The following is a 19,124-nucleotide window of genomic DNA, read 5'->3' as shown; positions in this document are numbered from 1 at the left end:
TCTGTTTTCTTTGCCCCTGCTCTCTCAATCTCTTCCTATTCCTCACTGCTGCCATCCCTCCACCCATCCAACCAGTACTAATGCCTCTCTTCTTCCACCTCACTGACTCCCAGCACTCGTTTGTCTTTGCTCTTTGTTCGGAGGAGTGGAGAGGGCGGAGGGGTCCAGGCCCCCTCAGAGAGCCTCTCTCTGTCTCCAATGACGGACAGTGAAATACTCTCCCTGCCCCACCCACATATGGAAAAATAAACAAGTGTCCACATGTAGCACCAGAATGTTAATAGCTTCCATAACTCTGCTCTCCACCTGCCAAAATGCAAGGAAGTCCATAATACAGATCCTGACGTATTGCATTATACACCATAAATCTCTAGAGTCAACGACTACTAAGAATCTTCATTCAGAGAATCCTGAAGCAAACTGAGGTAGACTTTTTTTGCAATCAGTTTGAGCCCAACCAAAACAGTCTGAAAAGAGTTTGAAACTTTTAAAGTTTGCAATTCTATTTGATGCCATCAGTGGACCAGAAATGGCATACTTTACCTTGAATTGTCACGCAGTTTTAGATGCCACGAAGGTCTGAATCATTTCTAGACTTAAGCCTAAAAGTCTTACAGTGAAATCAGGACCACTTGGTTTTCCGAGGCCTGGATCCCATCCAAGCCACACTACTGTTGTGTTTATTTCATAAACAGTGCTGTTTACTCACAGAATGTCTATTAGATGGCTCCTGCAATGAGGTCTGGCCTCAAAACAGGCTCCTTCACTGGGGGTCTCTTGGACACTGGGTGGTCCAGAAGACTCAATATTGAGTTTTAAAGTGGTGTTCTCTTTCTTTTATGAGTTCAACATACAAGAGCTCTACTTGAGCCTGAGGGCACATTACGTTGGAATTTTGAATGGCTGTTTCTAGGGTTTGCATGACTACTCAACTGCCATTTTTATAACCGATTAGTTGATATATAGGACGCCCTATATAAATCAAGTCAAGTAATGACTCGTATTAGGTGCTAGAGATAATAGACCAAAATTATCACGGATAACAATATTATCATGGTATTGTTAAAATGTGCTGGAAATGTTCAAAAAGTACTGACACATAAAACGTTTCACCAAGTTTTAGATTTAAAATCAACAAACAACAAATAAAATGACTCTTGTTTGCATAAACACTAAAACAATAACATTACCAATGATGTTCGGATTTTAAATTACAACATGACTGACAACAGTTTATCTAATAACGTACGAAATGTCAAATAAAACTTTGAAAAGGTTTCATAAAATGGTCAGCCTTTACATCAACAAAAGGGTTAAGTCAAAATGATAAATGATTAATAAATTATTAGGCCTATATTTTATCTTTATTCAAATTTGTAAATGTGTAGAATCCACATAAGCTTGTTTTTCATCAACCGGTCAAAATTAACAGCAGGGCATGCAAATTCGGTCAGTTTTTTGGCCAGACAAAAACTGCACACAGGCTGAATGTACCTATTTGTATAATATCCTTAGCACTCTCTTAAAACCTCCCAGCTTTCTGCCATGTTTGCACACAAAACAAAAATACTCTGCGTGCTGTGCGCTAATGAGACTGTTATTTAAACTTTGCTTTATGCTGGATAGTATTTATTTATCTCGAGTTGTTCAAATCACGAATACGGTTTAATACGTAATGGTAATACTAACCATGGGAAATTTTATCATGATTTATTGTCAAACCGGTAATCGTTCCATGCCTATTAGCTGCAATTATGGATATATTGACATTGCCTTCAATAGGAGAATTAACAAATAAAAAGGCTACTTAACTACTACTTTTTTTTTTTGCACAAAAGAAGTCTAAATCCAATGCAGAACGACACAACCCCACTTAAATGTGCATATTGCAGAATGATGCACTTTAAATGTAGCCAGAGAGCAAAAATTCATAGTATGGCTGTGAAACATCTAGTTCAAGGAATCCAACAGTTTGTTTAGCCTTTTTTCCTACTTATTAACAATTTAAGGCCAAAATCAGTTTGACTACAGTGCTCTGAGAGACACCCTGATGTTGAGTAACACAACAACATATTTGGTGCTTTGATGACAGAAGATTCTGTCCATCTATCCTGATCTTGTTTTCTGTGATGCTGCACAGAGGAACACCCAAACTCACGCTGGGTAAATGTTTAGTTTTCCAAAAACTCTGTGTTGTTTTCCCCTCTTGCCTGTTCCAGCTGCAGAGGAAATGACAATGCTCTATAAAAACAACAGCCGGTGCAATAACCTCCACATCTCTCGGTCTCTCTACAGCTGCTATATCTTGAGTATATGGGGTGCTTCCTCAACTGTGAAAGGGGTCCTGACCCTGAAATCCGATGCGTAATTATATAATGAAATAAAATATTGGGTAACAAATGCTCACATGGTAGTCAGATGCTTGTTTCAGGAATCCTTTCAGGCTTTTTGAAGAAAGACTAAGACTATGACTAAAAGCAGGATTATGGTTTGAGTGAATAAAAGATGAAAAGATTATGGTTTGGATAAAAAAGATGAAGATTAGAAAAGTAAAGCGTGTGTTAACAGGATCTGAGAAAGTCAGCAATTTGTCTTGGGTCACTCAGGGAAGCACACAAGTCAGCAAGTGTGTGTGTGTGTGTGATATAAATATTGGCCAGAATTTTTGCCTGTATAGTAATAAGGCGATAATTATTTTCATGTCACAGCCAATAACCGATAAATGGTCATTATTTTAAAAAAAATTTGTCTAAATAAATAAATAAAATATTAAAAACTAAAATCAGTTAAAGTTTCAATATAATGGAAATAACTTTGACATAAGTAGGGTTATTGAAAAAGAAAAAAAGTAGGACTGGGTCTTGGTTCAATCCACTGGTTCTTGACTGGATGGAGGAAGAGTTAAATATAAGCTTGGAGTTGATGGTAAAAAAAGGGGGTGGAAATTATGTGGGATAAGTGATTAGAGAAGTCTGACATACATCACCAGAAGACTGAGTTATGGCATTTTGATTAACAATTACAAACTAAAAATTAAAAAGAAATATGCTGGAATGAATCATTCACAATAAGATGCATTTATATATATATATATATATATATATATATATATATATATATATATATATATATATATATATATATATATATATATATATATATATATATATATATATATATATATATATATATATATATATATATATATATAAAAGATAGGGCAAATTTCCATTTCATGGAGACTTTAAATGCAACAAGTGAATTATAATATGCACAAAAAAACATGAATATTTATTTTGAGATTGGCAAAAGATTACATTTTACAGTGTTATTAGATGTGGTTTTTAAGATTAACTTTAGGTGACCGTTAGATGACGACAAAAGCAAGCTGTACATTAATAAAAAGATTAAATGAGCTTGAATCCCCAATATCGTCCAATGCCAACAATTTTTTAAATAGCTCCAATATTGACTGATATGCTACCGATATGCTGTTAATTTCTAGTTTTTAAAATCCAATTAAAGTTGTCCTTCTTTGAAAGTGATTTTTCTGAGACACAGAAGATAGTGGGTAGGTGGGTTTGACGGGATACGGGATAGGGAATGTTGGCCTTGTGGTTTCTGGATAACAATGGATATTCCATTTCCCTCCATGAAGACTCCAGGCAGCTACAGAGGCCCAAAGCTCAGCTTAAAAACTTTGTCATGACTTCATCCCTCCGCTCTCCCACCCTCTTTTTCTGCCTCTTTTCTCGCTCCTCTTAGTCCTGACTTTCCCTCTGCACTCTCACAATTCTCTCTCTCTGTCCCCCTGTGGCGATGGTTCACATGCCGTATGTGTGGCCTCATGGCCTGACATTTCCTGTCCCTTTCTTCTGTCAACGCAGCCACAGGACCAGCTGCTATGTCATGAAAAACTTTACATGGATTTTGAACCCACAAATGGGCCACATAAAAGTTTCCTGATTTCAGGGTTTTCAATGTTGCAATAAGAGGCTTGAGTGGTTTATTTATCGTTTTGTAGTACATATTGAATCGTAAAGAATTTTTTTTTATTTTATTATTAGTATTTGTCATTTACTTACACTTAAGTGGATCCAAACCTGCCTGAAACCCGCCATACAATGAAAGTCAATGGGGTCCAAAACTAAATGTTGCTTTGGACTCCACTGACTTCATTTGCAATAGTGAAAACATTCTTCAAAATGTCTTCTTTTGAGTTCATTCGGAAACAATGAGCAGATCTATTTGTGCCTTAGCTCAAATCCACAATCTCCTATGAAGATCAGTGACGCAGACCAGATGTGGCGCTTTCTGTAAAGACTCATTCCCTGGATCTGTCACGATATCACTGTCAGCACCGAATCAGAACTGGCATTCTGTGACAGATAGCAAATCTGGAAGGAAATGAGACTTTGAGGGCTTGAACAAAGGAATGCGAGTGGCGTGATAGTGGGAAGGGTCCAGAAGGAGTCGGATCAAACCCCCATGCACACCAAAAGTGTCAGTCGCTCGTCTTTTTCCAGGTGTGTTACTGACATCTTGGATTAAATACAATATTGAAAATGCACGACAACATGCACAGCATATGGATACAGGGATATAAGGATACATGTATCTATATGCATGCCAATATGTTACCGATATATCGGTTATCAGCCGATAGAGATTTTTACATTTATCGGTACAGGCTGTTATTGGATATTCACTGTTCATGCTAATTTCCCATATTTTCTTTCCAAATTCTCTCTGCCATCATTTAACACTCACTTTAAAATTCATACAATTTGTACAAAGACTTTTTCACAAAACGTTTGCATATTTTAAAATTAGCACCTTTTCATAATGTATATTAGAATTTCATTGACTTGTAGCATTTAAAATAACTTTTAAATTTTAAAATTAATTTGAATTTTTTTTAGCATTATATTGCTAAATTTATGTAGACAAAAGACTATAGAATTTAATTATCATCATATTTATCAGTTATAATATGAAATTAATTATCGGCTTATTGTATGGGCCAGAATTATTATATTAAGATTAGGGGTGTCAACATTAATGCGTTAACGCATGCGATTAATCAAAAATTTAACGCGTTAATATTTATTAATCGCTTGATAAGGTCTGACCCCAACTTCTTCCCGTCATCGCAGTGCAGAAGGTTATCTATCATTGTGTGATGAGGGTACAGCACCAGTGTTGCCAGGGTAACGGCACAAGTGGGCTATTTTGAAAATACAGTCATGGGAAAAATTACAGAGCCGTGGGTTGCGTTTTTTTTGGGCTACTTTTATAATGTACCGCGGCCACCCAAAGTGTATATAGACAAATAAAAATTAAAAAGATCCTTTTACTAATGTGTATTATACTTGGAATGTATCCCTGGCAACTTAAGAACGGAGAAGCAGTTGTAACATCACAAACAACGTGAGTATCAGCCAGAGCAGCAGAAATAAACATGACAACAGCCACTATAGATTATATAAGATAATAAACACACGATTACGATAGGATATGGTCTGTATGTGATTTTGAATGAATGTGAATGTGTACATCTGAAATGCTAATTTGTGCAGCGATTTAAAAGGCTATAAATAGCATATTTTAACAACAGTAAACGACCAAATTCCACATGTGATCGCAAAAGGAAGTTATTACAAACACTCGATGGTGGTTTGAAGTGAGTTCTGAGTAAAAGTGTACTATTAATCTCATAAATTATCTTATGTAGCATGATGCTAATATTAGCTCTAATGCAGCTGCAGAACAGGTCCAACTCTTCTTTATAATGCATTTTGTCATAATACTTCACGTAAGGTCGCAAGAAATGTTTTGTTGCATTTATTTAGAAATACTTTTGATAATAGTTGGGTAAATGTATACTGGGATTGAAGCGATGTGGCTTAGTAAACGTTTTATTGCCAGTATAAAGGCTGCTAATGGCTGAATAAAAACAAAAGAATAATGACAAAAGAATAATAAGGATTATGTCTCATACCTGGCGGAAGTGTGAAAGGTTCTGTTTCCTTAAAATAGTTTGTCATGCATTTCTTTTTCAACACATTTACAGGTAAATCCTAGTATTTTAAATTTGTGATTAATCATGATTAATCACAGTCCACGACTGTGATTAACTCGATTACATTTTTTAATCGACAGCACTAATTAAGATCAAAAACAAATGTAAGAAAGCTGCATTATATAGTTCTCTAGACATGCCTATGAGAGAGAACTGTATATTGCTACAAGGAAATGGTGATTAACTCCTGCATCACCATAGTCCTCCAAATGAGCTCCAAGTGAAACCAGACGCACATACGTGTATCCTCATGGGTCAATCCCTCTTCCTGGCAAATCAAGCTCTGCCACCCTAAATCAAGCAGAATTTGGCCTGATGACACAAAAAATAACTTCAGCATGTTCATAAACTCTTTCTGTACAAAAACTCATGTTTTTCTTTGATTGTTGCAAGCATGTCACATCTACATCACTGCAGAAGAATGCCATGAGTCCCGGCCCGTGAGCTCAGGCCCAGCCCAAATCCATTTGGTTCAGTTTATCATGGAGCCTCACTCCACGTTACTCAATCTGTCTCACACAAACACCATTATTCCACACACTCTGGGGGCTACGGGCCGCCAAGACACACACACATGGTCGCACAGACACACATCCATATGTTACATGCACACCTGCAAATACAGAGGGAGGTTTCCTGTTGTTTAACTTTAAAGTAAAGTTAGACTGATAAAATGGCTAAAAGGACAGCAGAGACTGAATGAAGGGAATGTTACATAACAGTATTTACACTCAATGCATCATGCATGCATCTTACCATCAGTCACAGACACTGAAAGTAGTGTTGAAAACATCACAGTACTACAGAGATGTTCTATTACATAACATGTGATTTATAGCCTTTAGTGCCAGTGTGAATTTCAGATCCCAGTTTACAGAAAAAGTAATAACGTAAAGTAAATTACTGCAAGCGTTGAAACCGCAGGCAACTGGATACTGTCTAGCTTTTGGCAAACGCAAAATTTCTCTTGAAGTGTAGTTTTTAAATCTCTTGAGATGGTCATCAGTAATTTTAGTAATGGGGAAAGTGGCACTCTCTCCAGTTTATTGACTCTTTAATGCACATATCTGAGTAGCCCCGGGAATTCTGGGATGTGTGGGCGGAGCTTGTGAAGTTGAGTGATAGCATCTTTTCACATCGTAAACGGGATAAAAGAATGATTTACGTTTGGCCCGAGGACTCATGAGCGAGCTCTTCCGCTTTACCAGTGTTCGACACGGCTGTCGTCATATAGGGAAAAACTTGTTCATAATTATACATCCTAACAAGGGTTCACACGCTTGCATGTGCTTTCATTTTTTCAGCTCAAGCTTAGGACAGCACAAACTATTCATTTACTGTGACAAGACAAATATGTGTGAAGCAATTTTGTAGTTTTGGTTTCTTCAAATAATCAAGCCTCAAGTATCTTTACATAAATGATGACACTACCAGTGTGAATCTGGAAACCGTAAATACATCATGACAGAAAAAAGAAACAAATGTTTACCGTGTTATGTGTTAAATCTTCTGCAAGCAACTTCTTTTTGGAATTCCAGAAGTAAAATGTCCTAACCACTGGATAGAGATCACAGAAATAGAAATGGGCATCTGTGATAGCACCAATATCTGTAAAAGAAAAATTATGCCTGTATGTCCCCTGAGTTTGGGGCAAGACTACCTACTTCAGCACCATGGCTAAAGAAATCCTATTTTATATTTGATTGAATAAAAAGACCATGTAAATCTAATGAATGGAAAGAAACATCTTTCAATTGAGTTGTCCTGCAGGTTGCAGGCAAAAACAAACATACAACTCCAACCAACATAGTTTAATTACTAAACAAACGACTCCTATGAATCAGTTCTTTTTACAGATTCAAATACGTACAGCACAAGCAGTATAGTCAAAATTCCACAACAAATGACTCTTATGAACCGGTTATTTTTAGTGACTCAAAACATACTGAACGAGCAGTGTAGTCCGAAAATCACAAGACGAATGATTCTAATAAACCATTTTTTTAAGTGACTCAAAAGTCCGATCCCAAAATGAATAACTTATGAACCGATTCTTTTTAGTGACTCAAAAACATACAGAACAAAAGTGATTTAGTCCAAATTCCCAGAATAAATTACTCTTATGAAGCAGTTATTTTTATTAACTCAAAAGAAAAAAATTTATTAACTCGAAATTTCCAAAACAAGTGACTCTTTCAAATCGGTTCTTTTAAAGGTGGGGTATGTATTTTTTCAAAAATGCCTTAGAAAACGAGTCAGGGTACCAAAACAAACTTGTAGCCAATCAGCAGTAAGGGGCGTGTCTACTTATGATGTGGAGGAGAGAGCTCAGTGCACAGGACGGACATTAGCCAAGCGACGACAGAAAGATAGAGATGGTGCATAAAAAAACAAAAGAGGAAAACGTCTGCGGAACAAAACAAGGCTTACACCGTGTCTACACCGGATGCGTCAAAGCGACCGTTAAAAATCATTTGAAATTTGTGTCAATACGTCATAAATAGAATGTGGCAGCAATTTACTGTCGGGATCCAGTGTAGACAGCATTATTAGTGATTATAATGAGTTCTGTAATATTTTGTCGTGGCGAGCAGCTATCAGATATCAGAATATCAGATCAGCTTTCCAGCGCTGGAGAGAACTGAAGGAGCGCGAAGGCATGCGATCGGACGCCGAGGTTGCTTTGTTTCTTCTCGATAGGTGAGTAACATTGGTTTTGCTTTGTTTCACAGAACTAATCGTTGCCTGGGTTGCGTAACGTTTATGTGTGGGGCGGAGCTATCAAAATAGGGGCGCGTTTGTTTTGGTGATTTCAAATATCAACATTAGCTCCCAGAAATCGCTTACTCCACCTTTAATGAATAGTTCAAAAAGATGGTTTACTTGTTTGAATTATTCTGAAACTGTGCCAATTTGCTTTAACAAAGAGAGACTGAAATATCCAAATGAATCCAAATCCAGTCATAAAGAATTTGGAATCAGAATCAAATCAGGAAATCTGTATCAAAACTCAGCTCAACAATTCAGGATAAAAACAGATTGTTCCTTTACCTTCCAAACACAGAGCATGAGGTTTATACAGAGGGCAGCAGCAATCATGTGGACTGGTGTGGTTTTCACAGCATTTCATCTATGAACGGGAAGCGTTCATCTGGAAACGCAGAGCATAATGGGCCAAAGGGTCTGCAAGCAACCTGCTTTTATGCTCTTTTAAGATCACATCGGTAAACAGAAACATATGAAAGACAAACACGCCTGCTGACTGCTGTACTCAAATCCCTGCATGCTGCCCTTCAGGCAAAGTGTGTTTGGAGAAGTGAGATGACAAGGCAGGGCCCTGTTTCAGTATCAGTTTACATCAAACACACTTTTGCACCTTCGCTTACCAATACACACACAAAAAGTCAGCCCTTAGGCAAATTGGCTCCTTTCGCTATTAAACTGAAGCACATTGTTGACACCCTGACCTCTGACCCATACAAACATATCTGTCAAGGTTTTTCCAAGCGGACTGCTTAGGAAAAGACTGCTTTGCTGAAGCAAGTTCATCTGACTTTGATTCAGATTTGGATATGGGCCCATGGTAGCTGCCTTGTCCACTAATGGTTTATTTATTTGCCCGACTGCAAGATGACAGCTCTGAGAATTTAGCTTGAATTCAACAATAATATACGAACAACTCACCTCCACAGCCGAGTTCCAGGAGCTCACATGCATGCACATTTTTAAGGAATAGTTCGCCCAGAAATGGAATTTTTGACTCTCTAAAGGGACCATAGTGATGGGGAAAAAATGAGACTGGAGGAAAAAAAAAATCCATTTCAATGTTTTTGCGTTCTCACAAAACATTTTTTACCCTGACAATCTTTGGATATAGAAATAAAATGAGGTGGGTTGAAAAATATATATATTATTGGGTTTTATGACTGGAGGAACACAATATGGTTGTGAACTTGTGAGAAAGCATAATATTTGAAAGCAAATGCGATCCCTGGAGGAACTTGGTAAACATTTTGGGAGGACACAAAAGTTTTGCAAGCAAATGCAAATTTCTATTGGGAATCCAAAAGTTTTGCAAGCAAATGCAAATTTCTATTGGGAATCCAAAAGTTTTGCAAGCAAATGCAAATTTCTAAGGGGAATCCAAAGTTTTGCAAACGAATGCAAATTTCTATTGGAAATCCAAAAGTTTCCCTTGGGGAATGCAAAAGTTGAGAAAACGCAAACGTTTTGCAAACAAACGCAAATTTCACTAGGAAATACATAAGTTTTACGAATAAATGCAAATTACTTGGGGAAACACGTATTTTAAGCAAATGCAAAAGCATCGACATCTAGCCTAATTTTTCTTTAGGGGCTCCATAGGTCTGGAACAATATAAGGGTGAGAAAATGATAGAATTTTCATTTTTGCATGAAATATCCCTTTAATTCTTCAAGAAATGCATGCAGAAATGCAAACTTATCAGGACAGTGGCGCTTGGCAAGGAGACTCTGCATTGTAGCTCTGGTCCAAATGAAATGCAAAGGAATGTACCTCAAAAATGCAGAAGAGATAACAGCGCACTAACCTCAGCAGAGAAGAAAAATCGCAAGAGAGAAAAATTCACCTGCTTGCGTTCCAGAACTTCCTGTTCTCAGAGTCTAGTCTGTCCTCAAACTCAATGCACAAATTTCCAGCGTTCCTGCATGGGCTCTTCAGTCTCCACAGGAGAAGATATCATACTACTGTACTTATCTTCACGGTTAGGAGTGGCTGATAGAGAGAGGCAGAAACAAAAAGAGGGGAAGAGACACACACACATAAGGGAGGGGTCTCTGATTAAAATTCTCCCGGCACATTGTAGAAGACCGTCGCAGCAATAAAGCCCAGCCGGCTGGCTTTTGTTCAAGTTTAAGTCTGAAGTATTTTTTTCACTCTGATTCTGCCTCTTTTTGGTCTTCTGGCAGTGTTTTCTGGAACTGAAGGGAGGTGCAGGGAGGCGAAATGAAAAACTAGCAGGGTAAGAAAAAAGCTAACCCCCTCCTCTACTTTTCCCCTCTTTTCGCTCTTGTCTTCTCACTTTCTTCAGATGTGGTATTCATTGGTCTCTGAAGGGTTACCCGGTCCGAACAATGCCCAGCATCAGACCGCAACAAAGCCGAAGCAGCTTTCAAAAGGTCTTACAAGCTAACGCGGCCTTCAAAGCTGAAAGACTGCCAACAGTTTCCTTTGTAGATCCACGATCAGAAATGGAGAGCTAGCGTGGACAGAGATAAACCTGATTCTGATTCTGTATCAAATCTAAAACTGCAAGAAATCTAAAGTCAGCATTTTAAATTAATAAAAAATCCAACTGTAGATCACTCATAATAAGATTTACACTGATAGACCGATATATTGGCCATGATGATTAATTTATCTAATATTTTCATATTTTTAAAGATTTAAGCATTCTTTTTTTTTTACTTCCAGGCAGGACCACACTGCCTATGAGGCTCCATATTTGGCAATTTGGAATGCATAATTGGCCAGTTTTCACTTTATTTCAGTTCCAAGTACGGATGCACTGATATTTAAATTCTGGTCAATACAGATAAACTATATTAATGTTATGGCAGATAACCGATAAATGGACAACAATAATATTTCACTACTATTTTATCTAAATAAATTACTAATGAAACCCCAGAAATTAAAATCAATGATTTTAAAGGGTCCAAGTAAAAATGTCATCACAAAATTATAATGTTCAGCATGGAAAATGGATATTTGTTTTGAGATTTGCCAAATATTACATTGAAAAGTGTTAAATTATTAGTAAAAAAAAAAAAAAAAACTAAGTGAGCATTACATGATGGTAAAGGTCATGTATATGTATCAGTAGGTGAAATGAGCATGAACAATTAAATATCCAATAAAGACTGATACCGATAAATAAAGAAATCTCAGCCGATAACCGATATATTGTGCATACCTGGTTCCATAGCCTTTTAATATATTTTGACCAAATATTTAGTAAAATAAGCTTTAATTACATCTTATTTGTTGTATATTTAGGAATAGTCTCATCTTTAGTAAATATTGATTGGTGTTTGGGGAAAAATATTCAGGGAACGAAGGATGAAGAGAGAATGAGAGCTGCGGTTCAAAAAACCCACTCTTGCATTCTCCATTAAATTCAAACTCAACACTTCTCTCTCACGGGGTTCACATTGCTAATGTTGTTTAACGCCTCACGTGTGAGAGCTGACTCTAAAAATGCCACAAACTTTACAACTCCAGTGTCGGTGGTGATCGTAAAGGAGCTCTTGACAAGTTAGTGCTGGGCCAGTTTCTCCTGCAACATTTTTGAAAGAATGTTTCCAGAACAAAAAGTGGGGCTCTCAATTGTTCGTATCATTTTAATGTGTTTTTAGTATTGTTGAATGATTGTCCCAGGGTCAATTTGTTAACTAAAGAGGCACAAAGAGACACAGTGAGAGTGACACCAAATTAGCATCTGAATAACTTGGCCTATAGAGCCTTTACTTACTATTCTGCTGAGTAAGTCATCAGTAAAAGTGTGTCTAGTTTGTCTCAAAAGCTCCCATTGGAGTCTCCAAAGCAAGTGTTGTAAAAGTAAACAAAATTGTAAAAAAAAAAAATTGGCCAGCCTAATACATGCAAAGCATCCACGTAGAGCTCGTTCTTACCCATCCTGCGGTTCCTGATGTCTTTTTAATTGCTGAGTGAACCGCCGAGCTCTTCTAGGGAGTGCTGACCAAAGGAGACAGTGAAGAACAACAGTTATGGGAGGATAAAGTACGACTGTGTACTGTTTACCACAGAAAACCTAAATGAAAGCCCTAAGCTGGGCCTCTGCAAGTGTGGGTCTCTCGGGGGATGTTAAAAATCAATATGCAACCAATTATTCATGTAGGAGGGAAAGCCTCCTGCGGTCCAAAAGCTGACAAGAAGCTGGAAGCTGCAAGCCACATTCTGCTAATGTATAGTTGAGAGTTACGCAACAGAAATTCTGTGATTTCTGAGGAGTTAAGGCTTCGGAATCAAGAGTCAATGAGGGCAAATTCCTGAATCTTCAGAAAACTAAGCCAGATGCGATGTCCAGCACAGGTGTCCTCAGGCACAACAACCTAAAAACTGGAAAAACACCACATATAGTACCTGCCTATATTGACTAAATGATATTAGACATCGGAAATGCACACGTCCTATGAAATGTGGGGCCCCAGAGTCCTTTGAGGCCCTACCATATCTTTTCACAAGAATAGATTAGAAGCAAAGCACAGAAACAAAATGTGGAGCCTCAGAGGCCCCTAGGTGTCCCTACCATATTTTTGCAACAGAATACCATAGACATATGATGGTGGATTTTTGATTTGGGGCAAAGTAAAGTATCCAAATGTGGGGCCCCTGCCATATCAGTTCACCAGTATACCATAGACACATGATGGTTCTTACTTTTGATTTTAGCCAGAACACAGAACCTAAATGTGCGGCTTCAAAGGCTGTTGGGGGCCCCTAGCATATTTTTGCACAAGAAAACCTTATACATTTGAAGGGGGACTCTTGATTTGGGACAGTGTAAAGAATCCATATGTGGGGCCCCTGCCGTATCATTTCACCAGTATACCACATAGATATGGCGGTAGGCCCTTTTGATTTGAACCAAAGTACAGAACCTAAATGTAGTGTCTCAGAGGCCCTTGGGGGACCCTACCATTTTTTTTGCACCAGAAAACCACTGACATCCTAAGGTCGGCTCTTTTGATTTTGGGCAGAGTACAGAATTTAAATCTGGGGCCCCAGAGGCCCTTGTCATTTCTTTGCACCAAAATATTATAGATAGAATATTATATAGAAATCACAATGCTCAAATTGGCTGTAAGTAAAAGTGTCACATTTCAATTAAACAAACAATCACTAATACTGATGTTATATCATGATTTGAGCTCAAAAATGTAAATTTGTGATTTTTTTTTTTTTGTCAAATTTCGTGGCTGATTTGAAATATTTTACTGAAATACAATCTTTATTACATTTTTCATGATTTTAGTCATTCTTCCTAAACAGCAGCTATGTTGCAGTAAATTGCAAAGCTGCTTAGGTTGTCACCAAGATGGCCACCGCATCTGCGTTAAAGCACGGACGTCAAACTCAGTTCCTGTACTCCAACTATAATCAAACAAACATGCTAGTCAAGGTCTTCAGGATTACTTGAAAGAAGGTTGGCATTAAACTTTGAAGGACTGGGGTCTTACAGGAGCTGAGTTTGACACTCCTGCCTTGAAGGTATTTGGCTTCTAGGCTTGCACCCACTTTAAAATGTGCATCTCCAAACAGATTTGTAGTTGCAACTCCATTCAACTCGCTTCCTCAAAAGAGTTTGACACTGTTTCACAAAGGTCAACATCCAGATGTGTGTATGAAAAAATTAGCCAGGAATAAGCAGCTCAGCAGAACTTAAAAAACTCTGTAGGGGGAAGTAAAATCTGTTTACATGAGTAATGGCCAGACTTAAAATGTTCTCCATGGGGACGAATAATAAATGAAAAACATTCACACATTATATATTGCAGCCATGCTGCAACCACATTTAAGAGTTAGCTAATAGCAGGTTGTGTCAATTGAAATATACATAAGTTAACAGCCAAACAACTGATAGTAAGTGTCCAGTATGTGGATTCAGATTTAATTTAATTATTTTTTTATTTGTGGGCTATGGCTACATGGCCTTATTCTAAATGTTTTTATTAATTACAAAATATAGTACTTTCTGACATATTGACTGGCCAGCTTGTTAATGAGCTGTGAATGCCATATGAAAAGCAATCAGGCAGCAAGCATGCATGACCTATAGTGTACACTTCAATATGTACAGTGAGAAATCACAGATTGGCTGCCATCCAACAAGTGCACACTTTATGCTCCTTTCTAGACTGCATACAGAAAAGACAGTGTTAATTAAACTCAAGGGAAGTTCATTTAACTCAGATACTACAGAGTGGTGTACTACATTATTCAAGTATTATGATCAGGGTCTTAAGGGGTCTTGCAAAATACCACATTAAACAAAAAGACTGGATTTGGGCACCATTCAACTGCACTGACATTGATTAAACATTAAGAATTTGCAGATGTACTTCACCACACAGACAGAAAAATGCTGTTCTTCACCAAACGTAGCTTTAAGTATGTTCAGGATTCAAGTTACATTAAAATGATGGTTTACAGGCATCTAAAAAACACTGGGTTTTTAAAATCTACAAACTGTGATGCCGCCTATGCTTAATTTCCCTAGAAACAGTTACGAGACCTCTATTATAGGCAAGGAAAGTTCGAGGTTTTGAAACAGAGTCATATTTACAAGGCTTTTCCTGTTTCTGTGCCAGATTTAGGGTTGATGTTAGATAAACAGTATTTTTGGACGGGGTCGATAAGTCTGAAACACTGAGGGTGATGAAAGGGGCTGGAACCCCTTGATAGCCATTCACGTTTCCTGTACCAAGACACGGATAATGACAGAAAAACACTTTGCAATCTGAGGTGATTAATGAGACTCCTTGTGATTTGTGAAGGATGTTGCAAAATGCTCAAAGTATATATTTCCATAAAAAAAAAAAAGTAGTATTCCTGAAGCATAATCTTCAGTGCTCAGAGGAATGGAATTCAGAATGTGAAACTGAAAAATTGTCATTAAAACAACAGCAGTTTTTGGAGATACACCACAGTGATGTTTCTCAGGTGAAAAAATAAATAAAATAAAATCATAGTGAGTAATAAAAAATAAAAAGTTTAGCCTAATTCAAAAACTGATAAAATAATCTCTCTTACAAAGCTACATGCCATATCTGAGCTGCATGGGTCAAACAAGGCAACAGACGTCACTTCAGGGTGAATCCATTACAGCGAGATTAATTTACCATGGTTTTATATCAAAGAGCTTCTGGGGTCTTGGCAAGTTGGAAGCAGGTTGCTTTGACCTTCCTCTGGCAACCCCAAACAATCAAGAAAGTGTCTGAGAGAGAGAAAGCAGCAATAAAACAGTCCTTTGAGCATCTCTCTGCCCTGGGTGCCCAGCCAGGGAAGCCAAATGCATCACTGCACACTAGTTCAGCCCAGCACAATGTGTCTGTTGATGGGGACACACAACGTATCAGATCAGGCCGGGAAGGGACAGCGTGAGACGGACCCAAATGTAACTGAGAAAAACAACACGAAGAAGAATACAGTAGCTCATTTCAACTGGTAAAGCCAAAAGTTCATCTGTGGGACTTGAGGAAATCTCAAAAATTCATAAGGAACGTGCAAGATGATGGTCCAGATGATGGCGCTAAACTGGACCTGTCAAATGTCCCAAAGTAAAAAAACAACAAACAAAAAAAAATTGCAGTATGATGAATCATCCCATAAGATACACCAAACTTACACCAAACCAAAATTACACCAAACGATCACAAAATCACATAGGCTATTTGCGCATTAATGTCAATGTTTTGACGTCATGTCATGCACTTAATGTTTTCATGATCGATCACTGCTAGTCTGCTATCATTTCAGAGTACTCTGAGAAACATAATCTTACTGGTTTTTCCGCAAATCACTTCCAGTAAGTGCGCAACAACCTTTGGTTTACTGCCACGAGGGCTCTTTGAAGTTGCCTTCGGTAAACACAGACACAGACGCAAACATACATGCAATTACACGCAACAGGGCAACGGTGCAGCGTAGTACAGTGATCCATCATATTTAGCTCAGCTGCTGCCAGTGAGGAAAACACCCAACTGGATAATCACACACAATAATCCCACCCTCAATACTGAGTGTCTGTGTTTTAACTGTGTTTTCGGCATTCTACAGCAGTGAAGTCACTCGACAGACTGCACTGAGTGGGAGTGAGTCCTTTTATGCAGCCAGGCTCTTATTACATTACAAGACCACGGAGCAGGGAAATCAACAGCTTTACAATCTCATCAGTCCATGTAAGACAAGGGCTCTGTTCCAAATGCTAGATTGTATACAGGGGTTAAAGCAAAAAAACATCTTTTGATTGAAAATGTTTCCTCGGCCAAACCCCGATCCACAGCCATACCGGTCACACACCCAGTTTAAGAGCCATGCTTTTCTTCTTGTAATTAGTAGCACTTGTCCTCCTAATTTAAAAAAATTTGGGAGCACCTTCTAATCAATAATAAAAAATTCTGAACAAAAATTAGCCTTCTTAATACGAGGTGACATTTGACTCAAAGTGATTTACAGGGGCATTTTCTTTTTACTTTTGTAAATGCATTTTTCTAATTTTATTAAACGTATGTGGTGTTTCCTCTAGGATTTATTCCAGCTGTGGTGGCAGGACTATTTCCCATGGACCACGCCCCCTCCCCACCCAAGAATCACCTGCACTCAGAATCAAATTTATATTAACTAAAAAAAAGAAGTATATCTTTGAATAATTCAGTAAATAATAAAATAAGAACAAATAAATTAATGACAATCAATAGCACAAACAAAAATAATAACAAGATACAAATTAAATTATCAGTACTTCCAATTTTTTCAGTTAGGTCTAACTATAATCTATTCAACTGTAAAAAAAAAAAAAAAAAAAAGGGCATTTTCTTTTTTTGCAATGGCATCATTTTCATGTCAAATTAAAAAAAAAAATGTTTATAAGCTTTTAAAAATTTCTGTTTTAAAAAAAATATTAATAAGTAGAATAAGACAAATAAGTTACCAAATATATGAAATTAGTATTAATAAGAAATTAATTTGTACTACAGAGGTGGCACAGAAGAACACAAAAGTGGCTTGTAGGTACATTTTCAGACGTTTAATGAGGCTCAGAGGTGGCATGAGTGCAATTAAATTCATAAATTCATGTGGAGATTAATGTTTTAAATATACAATTTTGAATACAGAACTATTAAATGATTTAAATAACTGAAATTATACAGTAACCCCTGTGTTTGTGTCACACCCCTGAACTGTCAGTTATGGACTTTTGCTTGTGTTTTCATTCCCCATGTGTGACCTAGTTTCTGTCTCATTTATGGTATCATTAAGTTCAGGTGTGTCTCCTCATTATCCTTAATTATGTTCCCCTTATAAGTTGCATTCAGTTCTGTGTTTCTTTGTCCGATCTCGTCTATGTATGCTTGTGGTGTCTATCCTCTCCTATTGGATTATCTATGTGGATTATTAAAAGACTGTTTCTCAGTACCCTTCATCGTCGTGCTTCTCTCCCGCACCACACCATGACAGAAGATCGGACCTTATAAAATAAGCGGCGTGTTTCCCCCGCGTTTTGTTTTTGTTTTTTTTTTTTTTTTTTTTTTTTTGTCATGAATGATCCTGCAGTCCTCGTCCTCCTGCTGGAGCAGGGGGACCGCTCTCTCGAGGACCACACCGAAGACTTTGTTTTTCTGGCCAATCTGACACACTACCCGGACAGCTGACTCTGCTCGTTTTACCAAACTGGACTGAACTCCTCCACACGAGCGCAGCTGTCCGAGGATGGTCCTCGAGAGAGCCTCGCTGCCTTCATAGAGTGGGTGCTGGTGTCCTGCAAATCTCCACTGACTGTGGACATCGCGGACGACGACACCAGCCCCACTCTTGACCCAGAGCCCAGCCCACCATCACCCCGAGCCGCAGAGCGTCAGCCCGAGCCCACCGCGGACAGAGAGCCAGAGCCCATAGCAACCCACGAGCCATCGCAAGAAGGAGCGACTGAGCTGGAGATTGCCCCGGAGCCAGAGCCTCATGGACCGTCCGATCAGGTGCGAGAGCCGGCTACGTCGCACGCGACAGTGGAAGTTACAGTGGAGCGTGAGGGTGCTGAAGAAAGCCCCGCCCACTGCACCGCCGCTGAGGGTGAGCAGTCGCAGGACTCTGGGGAATTAATAGACTGGGAAACTCATGCAGACATGCCCTCTCTGCTTCCGCCTTCATCTGAAGTCTCTGACTACCCTGAATTGCCTACCTACCCGGATTTCCCACCCACCCTCCCTCTCCTGCCTCCTCCCATCATCCCTACCACTTCAGCCCTGCCGCCGCTGCA

The 19,124-nt window shown here is 38.3% G+C and overlaps 1 protein-coding gene across 3 annotated transcripts in view; it reads right to left on the bottom strand.

Moving 5' to 3' along the window:
• Window positions 1–19,124, bottom strand: part of add3a (adducin 3 (gamma) a) — a 106,178-nt gene that overhangs the window by 53,230 nt on the left and 33,824 nt on the right. Inside the window, exon 1 of one of the 3 annotated variants that reach the window (XM_058759660.1) lies at window positions 10,692–10,838. The exons of the other annotated variants lie outside the window; for them this stretch is intronic. The gene's annotated coding sequence lies outside the window, so the exon portion shown is untranslated. Of the gene's footprint in view, window positions 1–10,691; window positions 10,839–19,124 lie in introns of those variants that run through there. 3 annotated transcript variants of the gene reach the window in all.

Source organism: Onychostoma macrolepis, chromosome 22 (genome assembly GCF_012432095.1).
Source record: "Onychostoma macrolepis isolate SWU-2019 chromosome 22, ASM1243209v1, whole genome shotgun sequence".
In the NCBI taxonomy this organism is placed as follows: Eukaryota; Metazoa; Chordata; class Actinopteri; order Cypriniformes; family Cyprinidae; genus Onychostoma; species Onychostoma macrolepis.
This window is presented reverse-complemented; position numbering and strand designations above follow the sequence as displayed.